General features: G+C 48.2%; 1 pseudogene; it reads right to left on the reverse strand.

The window, feature by feature from the left end:
• LOC132083488 (Fc receptor-like protein 3) overlaps positions 1 to 13,235 on the reverse strand; it is a 43,455-nt pseudogene that overhangs the window by 14,763 nt on the left and 15,457 nt on the right.

Here is a 13,235-nt window from a genome sequence, read left to right on the forward strand (position 1 = left end):
TAAGACCAGAGGAGCAAAATTGCTGCACTGGGTAAAATCCTCTATGTGTAGCATTTGATGGTTGCTTTGAAGTGACCACAGAAAGTGGATTCAGGCCAGGAGCTGAAGAACTGAAGATTTGGACAGAGTTCACAGCCAAGGCTGACCTCCTTCCTGAAATGAATTTTTCTCATGGAAGGCATTGGCAGTAGCACCAGAGCACCATCCATTGCTGAGTTTCGCAGGGCAATTAGAATGCAAAGTTAACAGTCTGAAATTTCCTTGTGCTTTTCTCACTCTCTTTCCCACATTCTGGAGAAAACAGAATCTGCCCAGCCTCTGCTATTCTCAGCTTCAGTTGCTGCATGTCTTGCTCTGGCAGCTCATGTCCAAACAAAACTGTGTCCCTGCTGAGCACAGCAAGAAGCGGCCACAAAGTGGCAAGTTCCCCAGTGAACATCAAGGCAGATACGTGGAAGTGCAGAGGATAAGGACAAGTCTGGGAGGAGAAGCTCTTCTGTGTCTCTGATGATGGTGCCCACACCCTGAAGCAGCAGCCAAGAGAAGCGCTGGAAGCAGACGGGCGCAGTTTTGGGCAGCACAATGTCAAAAGTTATGAAACCATTAGCCAGAATGCAAAGGAGGACTGCAAGGATGGAGTGTGGCCTGGAGGGGAAGCCCTAGATGCAGCTGAGGCCACTTTGTTCAGCCTGGAGGAGAGTAAAGGGCATCATTGTGGTCTTCAACCTCCTCCTGAGGGGAATCAGAGGGGCTGCTGCAGCTCTCGTCACTGTTGGGACCAGTGACAGGACTGGAGAAAAGGGCAGGGAGCTGGGACAGGGCAAATTTCATTTCCGTATCAGGAAAAGGTTTTTCACCCAGAGCGCGGTCAGGCACTGGGACGGGTTCCCCATGGACGCAGCCCAGCGGAGCCCGGGCTGGCTCTTGGGAAAACTGCGGCGCTGCGCCAGGAGTGGGGAACGGCCAAGGCGTGGGTTCTGCCTGCGGCTGAACCTGCTGAGCCCCTGCTCAGTGGTTCAGGATCTACTCACTGCAGCACGGAGCAGCCAAAGAGAAGGAGGAGGCTCCTCGATTGTGGGGTTCCACAGGCAAAGGTTTATCCCAAGGGAAGGATTCAGCAGCATAGAGCCGCCAGCACTTCTGTGCATGAGATTTTATCGGGGTACAACTCAGGGGGGTGGATACAAAGGATTGAGCAAGAAGGAATCTGCAGGGGAGGAGCGAGGGCATTCCATCAGTTGCTTGGGACTAATTAGGACAGATGAGAGGAGAGGGTAGGTCACATGGGCCAGAGGGGCTTCCAGCAATAGGGAATTCCAAAGGGGTGGTGCAGTCAGGGATTGGTCCAAGGCAAAAGTGACAGGGAAGGTTCAGGAATAAAGAGCTGGATTATCTTGAGAGGCAGGGAAGGAGCTGGAACATAGAGCGGGGAATGGCATGAGGGACAGCTTTGAGGGAGGGAAAAACCTAGGGGTAAACCAACTTGGGGAAAATACGGGGTACATGAAAAGAAACCATTCTACGATAACTGATAAATAGACACGAACCGCAACACCCCAGGGAAATGGGCACAGCATCAATCCCGTCTGAGTTTGAGAAGTGTTTGAACAACTTGGAGCAGTCACCCAAGCTTTTAGACACTACATCCAAAGTCAAGGGTTGTGACCTCTAGCTTTACGTGAGTATATACTCCTGAGTATGACTTTAGGCAGTGTTTTAAGAAACTCGTTTTATGTCCGATCATACCCCAGTTCCTTGCAGATTGTGTGGAATGTGGAATCCTTTTGTTTACACTGCTTGTTAAGACTATAAAAAAGAATATCCGTGCTGGGTGACTCAGAGACAGCCTGTGTATGTTAAGTGTAGTCTACAGGGGATAAAGAGAAGGAAACAAGAAGTACTAATACATCCGGCTAAGTTTGGAAATGTAGATAGCATGAAGAATGAATAACACAAGAAGTAAAGATGGTATTAAAAAGAGTCCACTAGAATGTAATTTAGCAGATGAGAAAGATTTGGGAGGAGTCCCAGAGGGTAATTTTTCATGTAAGGTAATCTGATGAAATACTCTTACCCAATGGTAGGCTTAGTATCAATTAGAAAGTGGTGAAAAGTGACCCCCTAATGGAACGTTATGATCCATTGTTACAGTTGATGTTATTTTTAAGACAAGGAGAAAAATGAGATCCAGTGATATATGCAGACATGGTTTTTACCCTGAAGAATAAACCCAAGTGTCAGAAAGAATGTGGCTTTGATTTGGCCCCATGGGACCTTTAGTCCTAACTTTGGAAAGAGATAAGAGGCAGAAAAGAAAGAGATGTCATTTAGCACTCAGCATAAGGCAGAGATGTTTGAAATTGGCTCAGATTCACCAGGAAGATTGTGTTCTAGGTGTCCAAGACTTAGAGCTGAGTTAGCCCAGGCCAGCACGGGTACACTCCACCTCAGGCAACCACTCCGGCCCCTGAATGAAAGCCAAATGGCCGTGAGGATGAGATGAATAATCCAGGTGAGGGGACAATGTCAGGGACCCCCAGTGACAACCAACACAAGGAATAAAACCAAGAAAGCTTGGCCTTTAGTCACCCCCTTAAGGCAAGTCTTGAGTCCCCCAGGAGACGCCATGTGGGTGAACATCTGCTTTTCTACTAGTGACCTCAAGAGTTGGTGGCAAAAAGTTAAAATGGATAGAGAAAACGCTAGCAAAGCAGCAAAAAGATTGGAGTTCATAGTCAAGAGTCAAGAGCCAGACTGAGGTGATAGTGATTTCATATTGACAGAGCTAACCAAACCAGCAGAAGAGTTGGTGATCAAGGTGGCCAGAGCACGTGTGCAGGGACAAATTGCTAGTGGAGCCTTGCAAGGTACAATGGACCAGCTGTGTCCTACTGCAAGCCCTTTGTGGGACGCGAACAATGCAGGCAGCTGTGCAATGTTAACCAGATACCAGGACATAGTCACATTGGAATTAAAAAATGCCATTCCAAAAGCAATAACTTGGTCAGTAATAGATAACGTTACACAGGGACAGCACAAGTCACCCACTGACTTTGTGGACAGGCTGTGAGCAGCTGCATGTAAATGCGCAGCCCTGCATCCCTGGTCGGATGTGGGAAAGCAGCAGTGGGTTTCCCTGATGTCAGGGCAATCTAGCCCAGATGTCAGGCAGAAATTTCAGAAGCTGAAAGAGCCTGTCAAGAGAGACTTAAAGGCCTGAATGAGAAAAGCATAGAAAGTGTATGACAATCAAGAGAGAGAAAATAAAGAAGAGCTCCCTGCAGCCATGGTGGCAGCTCTGGATCGGCACCAGGGAGAGGCCGGACGTGGGCGTGGATGAAGCAGAGGCAGGGACAAAAAGAGCAGAGGCAGAGGAGGTTCAAAGCAGCCACAGACCAAGCTGGGGCCAAATCAATGTGCATCTTGTAAGAAATCAGGACACTGGAAGAAAGGCCAGTGCCCAGAGTTAGCAGACAATATACACAAAACTCTTGCAGCCACTCGAGATGATAAGAAATGACCGAGACTGGCAATTCTTACCCTAGCAGGTTACCGGTTAAAATACAGCTAAAGAATAATAAAGAAGTTGAATTTTTAACTAATTGTGGAGACACATTTTCACTCTTGAATCAAGCACTGATACCCAAAAGTGAAAACTATCTTCAAGCACTAGGAGCCACTGGCCAGCGTGAAAATGCATTCTTCCTGAAACCACTTTGATGTAAAATCAAGAAGAAAATGGGAATACATCAGTTTCTTTATTTACCAAACTCACCCAAATCTGTCCTATGCAGGGATTTGCTTGAAAATTTGGAAGCAACAGTTCCGTTTAGAAAAAGAAAACTTCAATGGAAGGTACCTGAACACAAATGAGTGGTTTCAGCAGTAGGACTGACAACTGACACCAGACCAACAAACAAGAAGAACTAGTTAGAGGAAGTATTGAATCAGGTATACCCAAGAGTATGGGATACTGACAGCCCAGGAAAATCAAAACGAGCAGACCCTATGAAAATTGAGCTACAGACAAGAGTTAAGGCAGTAGTCAGAAAGCAATACCCTTGAAGATCAGAAGCTAGGAAAGGAATAGAGCCAACTATCAATTAAATCCCTGACATCAGGACTATTGGAAGAATGGCAGCCAAAATTTAATACTGCTACATCAGCAATAAAGAAACCTAATGGAACTTAGAGACTAGTGCCAGATTTCCAGGCAATTAATGGTTTATACCTTACTAGCTTACTAGCTAAGCTTGGAGATGATTTTATTTGGTGCGGGGAAGGTCCATGGGCAGGTGCTGTCGAGAGCCGTTCCCTCATGGTCTGAGAGACCAGCTCCCCCAGCCCACCCTGCTCTCAGGCCCGGAGGTTGTAATGTGCGCTCGACCGGCAGCCGAAGGAGGGCTCTTGACACCGTGTCTGACGCAACAGGGGTTTTTGAAGGTAGGTCAGAGGGTGCAGGTTGGGTGAGGGTGAGAAGAGGGACAGGAAGAGGCAGGAGCACAAGCACTGTAACATGACACATAAGGCACCTGCAAGCTGCTGGGGAAGCCTCAAGTCTGCTCAGTGAGCCACGTGTGCCCTCAGCATTGGGACAGCCACCTTTCCCTCAGTGAGCCTCACATCCCAGGGTCAGCAAATCAAGAGGCACCAGCCATGCTGTAGGTGACTCAGAGCGAGTGCAGAGGGTCATGGTGGCCAGGGGCCAGAAGCAGGCAGAAAGCCATCGGGGCTGGGGAAAAGGCTCTGCTCTGCTTACAGCGTGGGCTGAGAGCTGGGAGAGTTCCATTTCCCCCTTGAGATGTTGGAGACGGGGCCGTTTGCCCTCCTGATAGGGCTGCAGGCAGCCAAAGGAGTACGACGACACAAGGCCGAGAGCGGCAAAGCAAAGAGCCAGCCGTGCGCAGCACAGCGAGGTGGCCCAGTGCAAAGCCAGCGTGGCACCCTGAAGGTGCCCGCTGCACTCTCATGTGTCCCTGGCCTGGGCAGGACAGGAATGTCCATGGTCCAAGAGGGCCTTTCTGTGGCCCCTTTGGGCTCAAAGCTGCTGCTCTTCTGGCTCCGTGGGGCCTAAAGCCACAGAGCTCGGCCTCCCCCACAGCAACAGGAACAAGACTTGGATATCAGGCAGTGGAGCTCAATGCCTAAGGCTCAGGGGCAGGGGCCTGCAGTCTGGAGCACAGGGAGGGCACACGCCCAGCCCCACAACTGCTGGCCTCCCAGCCCTGAAAGGCCAGGACCAGGGTTCCACGCCTGATTCCAGGGGGTCCCTCCCACTAGCCACTGACCTAGAAGCACCAGAGCAGCCAGCTGTCGGGATCAAGGCGGCTGCCAGGCGGCTGCTTATGGCCTCTGACAACCAATTACTCAGGGCTTAGCAGTGCCTCAGCCCCTCAGGGTCTCCCCCAGCCTGGCCAAGCTTCCCGGCAGCAGCCCCGCAGTCCCACAGCAGCTCCAGAGCAGCCCCATCCAGAGGCACCTGGGAGCCCTGAGCAATGCAACCAGCAGCACATGGCCAGGAGGACACGGGTGGCGCTTCCTGCCCGGCACAGGGCTTGAGGCCATCTCCAGGCACCGCTCTGGCAGGGATCCCCGAACACTCCCAGGACTCCAAAATGATCCCCCACATCTCTGTACAGCCCTCCGGAAGCTCTCCAAACCGTCCAGGACGTCCCAGTGCCATCCCAATTTTCCTCAAAGCCTACTCTGGATGACCCTGGAGCAGAATCAAGACCCTATATATTCCTCTAGAACACCCAGCCAATGTCACTGTGGGCTCAGGTTCCCCGAGCTCAGGAGACCTGGGTGCTGCCAGGTGTCTTTCCCCACTCTGAGGGCTTTTCCTCACTCCAGGACGCCCATCCCCTCCATTGTCACTCACTCCGTGGTGCCACCAGTGACAGCCCCTACTGACAGCCACGAGCAGGAGCAGGAACAGGGGGGTCCTGCCAATATTCACAACCACTGCTGGGGACAGAGGGGACACACCCTGGACCCTGGGAGTCCTGAACATCCTGGCGACCCTGCGTGACTCCACCTGTGACCCAGGGTGAGCCAGGTGTCACCTCCAGGACCACCTAAGTTGTGAGTGCCTTGAATGCGTAGTGCCCGTCCTGTCCCAGCAGGTTGGTGGCCATGCACTGGTAGGTGCCTGAATGTCTCAGATCGATGTCCCCAAGCTCCAGGAGGGGACCCCGAGCCACCTCGTGCCCCTTGTGCAGCCAGGTGACAAGTGCTGAGACCACCTGCACTGAGCAGCGCAGGGTCACGGCATCACCTGCATGCACGTGATGTGCCAGGGGACCAGGGGCAATGGTGGCATTTGCCACGGGCACTGCGGGGACAGAGACAGGGCTGTGGGCACTGGGCAAGGTGGAATAGGGGTGCTGTGGGTGGAGTCACCCCCAACCCGAGGGTCCTGCTCACCCAGGACAGTGACATTCAGGAGGACACTCAGCCACACTGTCCTGGCATTGGTACTGGCAACTGTCATTGTCCCCAACATGGCGCAGCTCCAGGTGGGGGCCGGTGCCTAGCAGTGCCTCTGAGCCCTCCCGGGGCCAGGAGGACAGAGGACCTGTCCCAACAGCCACCGCACAGCTCAGCACCAGGCGGTCCTCGAGTGCCACCTGTGCCCCTGGGGTACTGCGCCCACTGGGGGACCCCTGAGTGTGGGAGCTCTGCAGGAGGGGGGAAAGCAGGGGACAGTGAGGGACCTGGGGGGTGTCAGGGAGAGGCAGGGGAACCCCAGTGAGGGCGAGGGGGCGCAGACATGAGGGGTATGGAAAGGAACCCTGAGGAAGGATGGGGGATTCAGGGAGAGGACACTTGGAGAAGAAGAGGGGGGACCTCAGGAAGGGGTTGGTTTAGGGCACTGTGGGAGTGTCGCTATAGAGCGCGACAGAGCAGAAAACACCACAACTCCATCAGAAGGGTGTAAAAGAGAGATTTATTATAGTTTTTTTTATAGTTTTTCAAGATATTTACATTTACTTAAAAGACACATTCAGTGCCCATTGGTTGTAAGAGAGAAACAAAGTTCTCAGTAGGTGTACAAGGAGCGATGTCATTCTGTGAGCCAGCTAGAGTCCGTATCTTTTAACTTTCTCTCCTTCATCATGTCTCTGTGGTGACAGCCTCTGTGTCTTCCTCCGGAGAGATACGGGGCTTTCCTTATCTTTAGGAAGCCTTTACTGACGCACAAGAACAGCACAAAATGCCTTTCCTACAATTCCCCCTTTTTGTATTTGACCCAGAAACACAACTGCTAAGGACTTTTGCAGGGTCCTTGCAATAATCCAAGCAGACAGAGGATCCATTCTTCATTCACTTACAGATTCACTTACAGATAACCAACTTCTTCCAACTCCACAACACACACTCTCACAATCCTAACATTCATATACAAACAAGGTCCATAAAAACAGATCTTCAAATACTGTTACAGACCTCACAATTTTCAGATGACACATTTGTAGCAGAATGACACCTTCACCTCTAATCAAATAACTTTCTTCCACACAGAATCAGAGACCAAGTCATCTGCCTAGTCACCACTTAGAACCAAGTAGCATCCACTTAACTTTACAATTGGTTGCTGCTCTCACAACCAACCTAGTTGCTCGAAGTCTGGACTTCAGCTACTAATTCAACCCTTATGCAAAGGCAACATTTCTCCCTAAGGTACATCAAATTCCCCTATTTTTGGAACTGTGTGTGCCCTGCAAAAGGAAATGGTACAAGACACATTTCTCAGTACTACCAACCTCTCTATAAGAGAATTCAAAGAAAAGAAGCAAAAGTAACATCCATTACCTTAAATTTTTGATTTTCAGCGTAAGCCTGTAACTCCCTTTACTCTGTCTTGAATTACCATCTTTACCATACATTCCTTGAGGGTCCATGCTTCCATCCACCTAATAATCAACGCAATTACCTACTCATTTTGCTTCTGCTGTAGAATTACCCATCCTGTCCTTTTCTTTGTGTTCCAAATAAGGTTTAACGAAATGGACAGAGACACAACGAGGTCCATTTTCTGTTAAAATGCATGCATATCCTCTTCCCCATGTTACTAATTCCACTGGGCCAGTCCACCTTTCTGTGATTAAGTCTTTTACCCATACCTTAATACCTTTCTTAAAGCTTGGCTGTTTTGAATTCAAAGACAGAAAATGATAGAATATAGGAGACACATGTAAGTCAGGTAAAGGACACAGAAAGTTTAAGACATAAATGGCTTTGTCTAATCTCACTTGAGGTGATTCCCTTTGCATTCCCCATTTTTGTTTTTGTACCTAGCACTTCAACACACCATGATCACGTACAATAATTGCTTGGCCTGTTGAGGCATGAGGAGCACCAGCGGAATGATCAACATCCCAGGCACAAAAAACCACCTGGAATTTCTTTGAAACATATGCCGGGCCGTTATCCATCTTTACATGTGATGGAATGCCTAAGATGGAAAAGGTGTGGCAAAAATGATGAATAACATCCCGAACTGTTTCACCTGCCAACGCTGAGGCAACCATGGCATGAGAAAAGGTGTCAATTGTAACATGAACATATTTTGACAGCCAAATTCAGGCATTTTTGTAACATCCGTTTGCCATTCTTGCAAAGGGAGTAAGCCTCTAGGATTAGTACCGTAATATTGTGAAACATGAGATGTATGACGATGAGGGCAAGAAGAAATAATTGACTTTGCTTCACTATTTTATAATTTAAATTGCTGCCATGGTGCCTGAGCATCCTGATGAAAAAAATGGTGAGATAGAACAGCTTGCTATAACACATTAGGCACCATTTTTACTGCTGAGGCAGCCACAAGCGAATCCACATAGGTGTTACCTTCAACAAAGAATCTAGGTAGCGATGTATGGCTACAAATATGCATAATAAAATAAGAATGCCTTTGATTATGAATAACAGTCCACAATTTCAACAACATAACAAATAATGGTTTCTCCTTTACATTATACAACACAGCTTGGTCCAACTGTATTACTAAATTAGCATCATGAACAGAATCAGTAACTATATTTACGGAACTAGGAAATAAGGTAAAGGCTAAGAGTATGGGACAAAGTTCAATTAATTGAGGAGACCCTTGTTGAACCACTACTTCATATTCCTAGTGGTCATCTTTCTTCCAGGCTACAGCAGCTTTTCCAGTTCTTCCTGATCCATTTGTAAAAACTGTCACAGCTTCCCCTGGCACAGAAGAGCAAAGTTGTTTCCCCTGAAGAGGAATCCTCTTGGTGAAATTCAAAATAGGATGAGAAGGTGTGCTGGTCTGACTGGGAAATGGGAATTCTGGGATGCTGCAGTCAAACCAATGGGTGCTCAGATTTTAATATTGGCACCTGATGTAGCCAGTGAGGTTTGGACACACCTCTGAGAACACACAGGAGTTAAAAACCAGAGCTGCGGCCCTGGGAAGTTCTCTTGAGACTTCGAGGGAAAGAAATCAGATCTCCCTCCCCCATCCAGCTGCTGCTGCTGGGCGGGGGAGGGGCAGCCATGTGGTAGGCCTGGGCCCGGACAGAGATGTGGGGGGTGAGGAGGCCCTTGAGGATGGAAGGGTGGAGGAGCAGCAAGAGACATCAGGCAGCCACCCGCCCTCCCCAGGAGAGAGAGAGGGAGAGCTGGCATCTGAATTTGATAGCGGCCAGCCCAGCAGGTGAAGGGGGGGGAGTGCAGCGAGAAGGTGCCCGGCAGGGCAGGGTGGGAGTTCCAGAGCTCTAAGACAAGCAGAGACTGAAATTTTTAACCCTTTTCTTGCATGATTGAAACCTTGCAAATGCTGATCCTCCTGAAGCTGAATGAGAGGAGAGATAAGAGATGAGATAAGAAGGGATTAGCCACGAAGAAAATAGAGAAGACTCTTGAGTGAGGGGAGAGATGATAGAGTAGCCTTTTGGCTGGACTTTTCTTGTGTAGCCATAGACGGAACCATTTTTTTTCCTGTGACATAGAGACTTCATTTAGGGGGAGGCAGTGCCTCAGAACCAGGAGGGTTCAGTGTGGGTACCCCTCAGCCCCAGCGGGTGAAAAAACTAGAGGAGACAGATGTCCTGAAGGAAAGACTGTGCCTTTTTTAGAGTGAAACAAGGCATCCTTGAAAGACAACTCTAGAAGCAGCTCTGGTCCATGCGCAGTAGTGAAAGCACTAAGCATAGAAGGAAGGTGTCACGATAGCAAAGAACTTTCCGAGCAGTGCTGAGTGACATAGAAGCACACAAAGCTTCAACATGTTTCCAGGAGAAGCCTATAGTGCAAGAAGGACTCCTCTCCTCTTGATGAACTGAAGATTGAGTATTCTAAAGAGTGGTGCTAGACTGAGAGTTAGTGATTTAGGATAATGTATTGCATTGAGAAATTTGGTGGGAGGAAGGAGGAAAATGCTTTTGTAAGGTTTTCATTTTCCTTGTATTTTTTTTTCTTCTTTTCTTGTAGTTTAGTTAATAAAGTTTTCTTTATTTCTAAGCAAGAGTCTGCTTTGCTTATTCCTGGTCACATCTCACAGCAGACACCAGAGAGAAGGTATTCTCATAGAGGCACTAGCATTGTGTCAGAGTCCAACCATGACAGAAGGTAAATGATATACTATTTGACCTGTAAAGGAAGATAAAGTAGATTGTAGCTCATGATTGTTTTGAAAACACCACTCAAAATACCATTGTTGTACTTGTATGACAATAGTTACAGGATCACGGCCTAAGGTGTCATGGTAGCATCTGCGACCTTTGATAATGATGTCTGCAAAAAGCTTATACAGACCTGGAGCTGTTTTTCAGGACCTGAAAGATAAAAATATCCACTCCAAAATATGCAATTTTCTTCCCTTTTATCATTCTGTTGACACAACAATCTGCATGATATTTCATCATCTCTGAAAATAAAGAATTGCACACCAACAGAAACATCTATCTTTGTAACAAATCCAGATGTCAAGGCCAATTCAACTTCTACAGCCTTTTTTGCTGCAGTGGTCAAATGTCTCTCATCGGTAGAGGAAGTTATCCCTGATAGTAGGTCATACAAAGGTTGTAGTTGGTGATTAGTTATCCCCAAGTATGGCCTAAGCCAACCTATTGCACCAACCAATCTCTGCACATCAGCAGAGGTTTTAATTTCAATGTCCAATTTTACAGGTTGAGACAGAATTTGTCTATTGGCGATTATCAACCCCAAATATTTCCAAGGCATCTGTCTTTGAACTTTCTCTGGGGCGATAACCAAACCAACTAGAGTGTGCATATTGTCCAGCAGTTTGAGGGCATTGGGTCTTCAGATGCCCTGATTCTTCACAAGCAGAACATGTGGGTGAGGACTTCATGACTTTTGCCAAAGAAGCCTTTTTTTGCACAACCGAATAAACCTTTGAGCAAGCAACTACAAGATCAGACAGCAAGGGATATCCTGGTAAAGAATCAATAATTCCCCTGCAATCATCGTTTGCATTTTCCCATGCTAGCTGTCTGCATAAAACTTACCTCAACTTATCATCTTCTACTTGCTTCTCAAGGGCTGCAGCAACCCTCTCCAAAAACTGCAGAAAAAGTTCCTTCACCCCTTGCTGGATGGTAATCTACCTTGGTTTAGGAGCTGCCATCTCCATTGTTTTAAGTAAGGCACTCATACCCAGCTGCTGGGCCTGTGCCAGAACCAGGGGGTCCCATCTTGCCTGCAAATCCAGGTTAGAGAATGGTCCATTGCCCAGCAAGGCATCAACTTATTACAGCACCTGTGTGGGCGCTGCTGATGAGAGAGAGACGGTGAATCTTGTTTCTTGAATCAGAAGGCTTGATTTATTAATATATGATATAATACATTATAGTTATACTAAATAGAATATATAGAGAGGTTTTGCAGAGCAGCTAGCTAAGCTAAGAAGAGATAGAAAAGAACCCACAACAAAGTTGTGGCCAAGGACTCAGTCCCCTGGCTTGAACTGATGATTGGCTCTTAATTATAAACATAGAAAATGAGCCAATCAAGGTGAATCCTATTACATTCCACAGCAGCTGATAATAATTGTTTACCTTGTCTTCAGAGGCCTCTGGCCTCCCAAAGACACAGAAATCCAAAAGGAAGGATTTCTGTGGAGAAATGTCTGCGACATCTCACCTTTCTAAATTGTATAAAAATAAAAGAAAAACGCTGATGTGGAATGAACAGGAAATTCCTTCACCTATAAAATATAGAATACTAACAATTCACTAAAACAATCCTACAATATAAGAAAATTGCAAAAACAATGCAAAGAGAATTCAAGTCCATGCAGCTGAGTTTCAGGAACAGTCCATCAGCTGAAGTCGTTTCTTTTGGACATCTGAGAGTCCTTAGAGTCCTTTTTTCCTGAAACAGCATAACACAATTTTAAACAATTTGAAACAATTTGAACAATTTTTAGAATGTCCTTTTCTGGCCCTTCAGTGCTTTCAGCGCTTCAGAGCTGCTGCCCTCTATTTTCAATCTTTTTTATTTAATTTTTAAATTTTTTTTTTTTTTTTTTTTTTTTTTTGATCGAAAAGCAAAAGAGCAGCAACCGAGCAGAGCAATGCCAGAGAAGGAAAGGTCCTGGGGGCCCTGGCCCATACTGGACCAGGAACCCCAAAACTGGCTCACACAGGGGGACCCGGACCGGTAGGACAAACCAGAACCCCTAGAAACACAAGGAGGCCAAATGATGGCCCTGGCCCAGGAACCTCCTGAGCCCAGCATCCCAGGCCAAACTCATGAGGCAGGCTCTGCATTCCCGCAGGCCTGAACCTTGCTGCTAGCACAATGGCAGCATGGGTAGTGAGATGCTTCCTTTCGCCTAAACCACTGAGGCATGCCAGCAGCAGGGAAATAGAAGCTGCCCCGAGAATCTTCATCTCGGGTCTGGGAATGTTTGTTTCCCACAGCATCACGGCACCACCCCCACTGGGCTGGAGACCAAAGGCAAAACTTTCGGGACCCCCCTCCCCCTCGCCGCTAGGGCACAAGAGGGGCGGCAGAGATGGCAGCCTCCATGGGACAGCAACCGAAACACCACCCCCCAAACCACCGAGCTTGAAAGCCGGCAGCTGGACTGCCACAACAGTGAGCTGGCGGGCAGCCCCCGCTCCACGGAAGGAGAGACCCCCCGCCGGAGCGACTGCTGGGACGTCCGGTGGAAGCATCGGGGAGGGAGCCGGAACCGGGGGGGGGAACCGCGCTGAGCGTGGGATCCGCCGCGGGCT

The sequence above is a fragment of the Ammospiza nelsoni genome, chromosome 24 (assembly GCF_027579445.1).
Source record: "Ammospiza nelsoni isolate bAmmNel1 chromosome 24, bAmmNel1.pri, whole genome shotgun sequence".
Lineage (NCBI taxonomy): Eukaryota > Metazoa > Chordata > Aves > Passeriformes > Passerellidae > Ammospiza > Ammospiza nelsoni.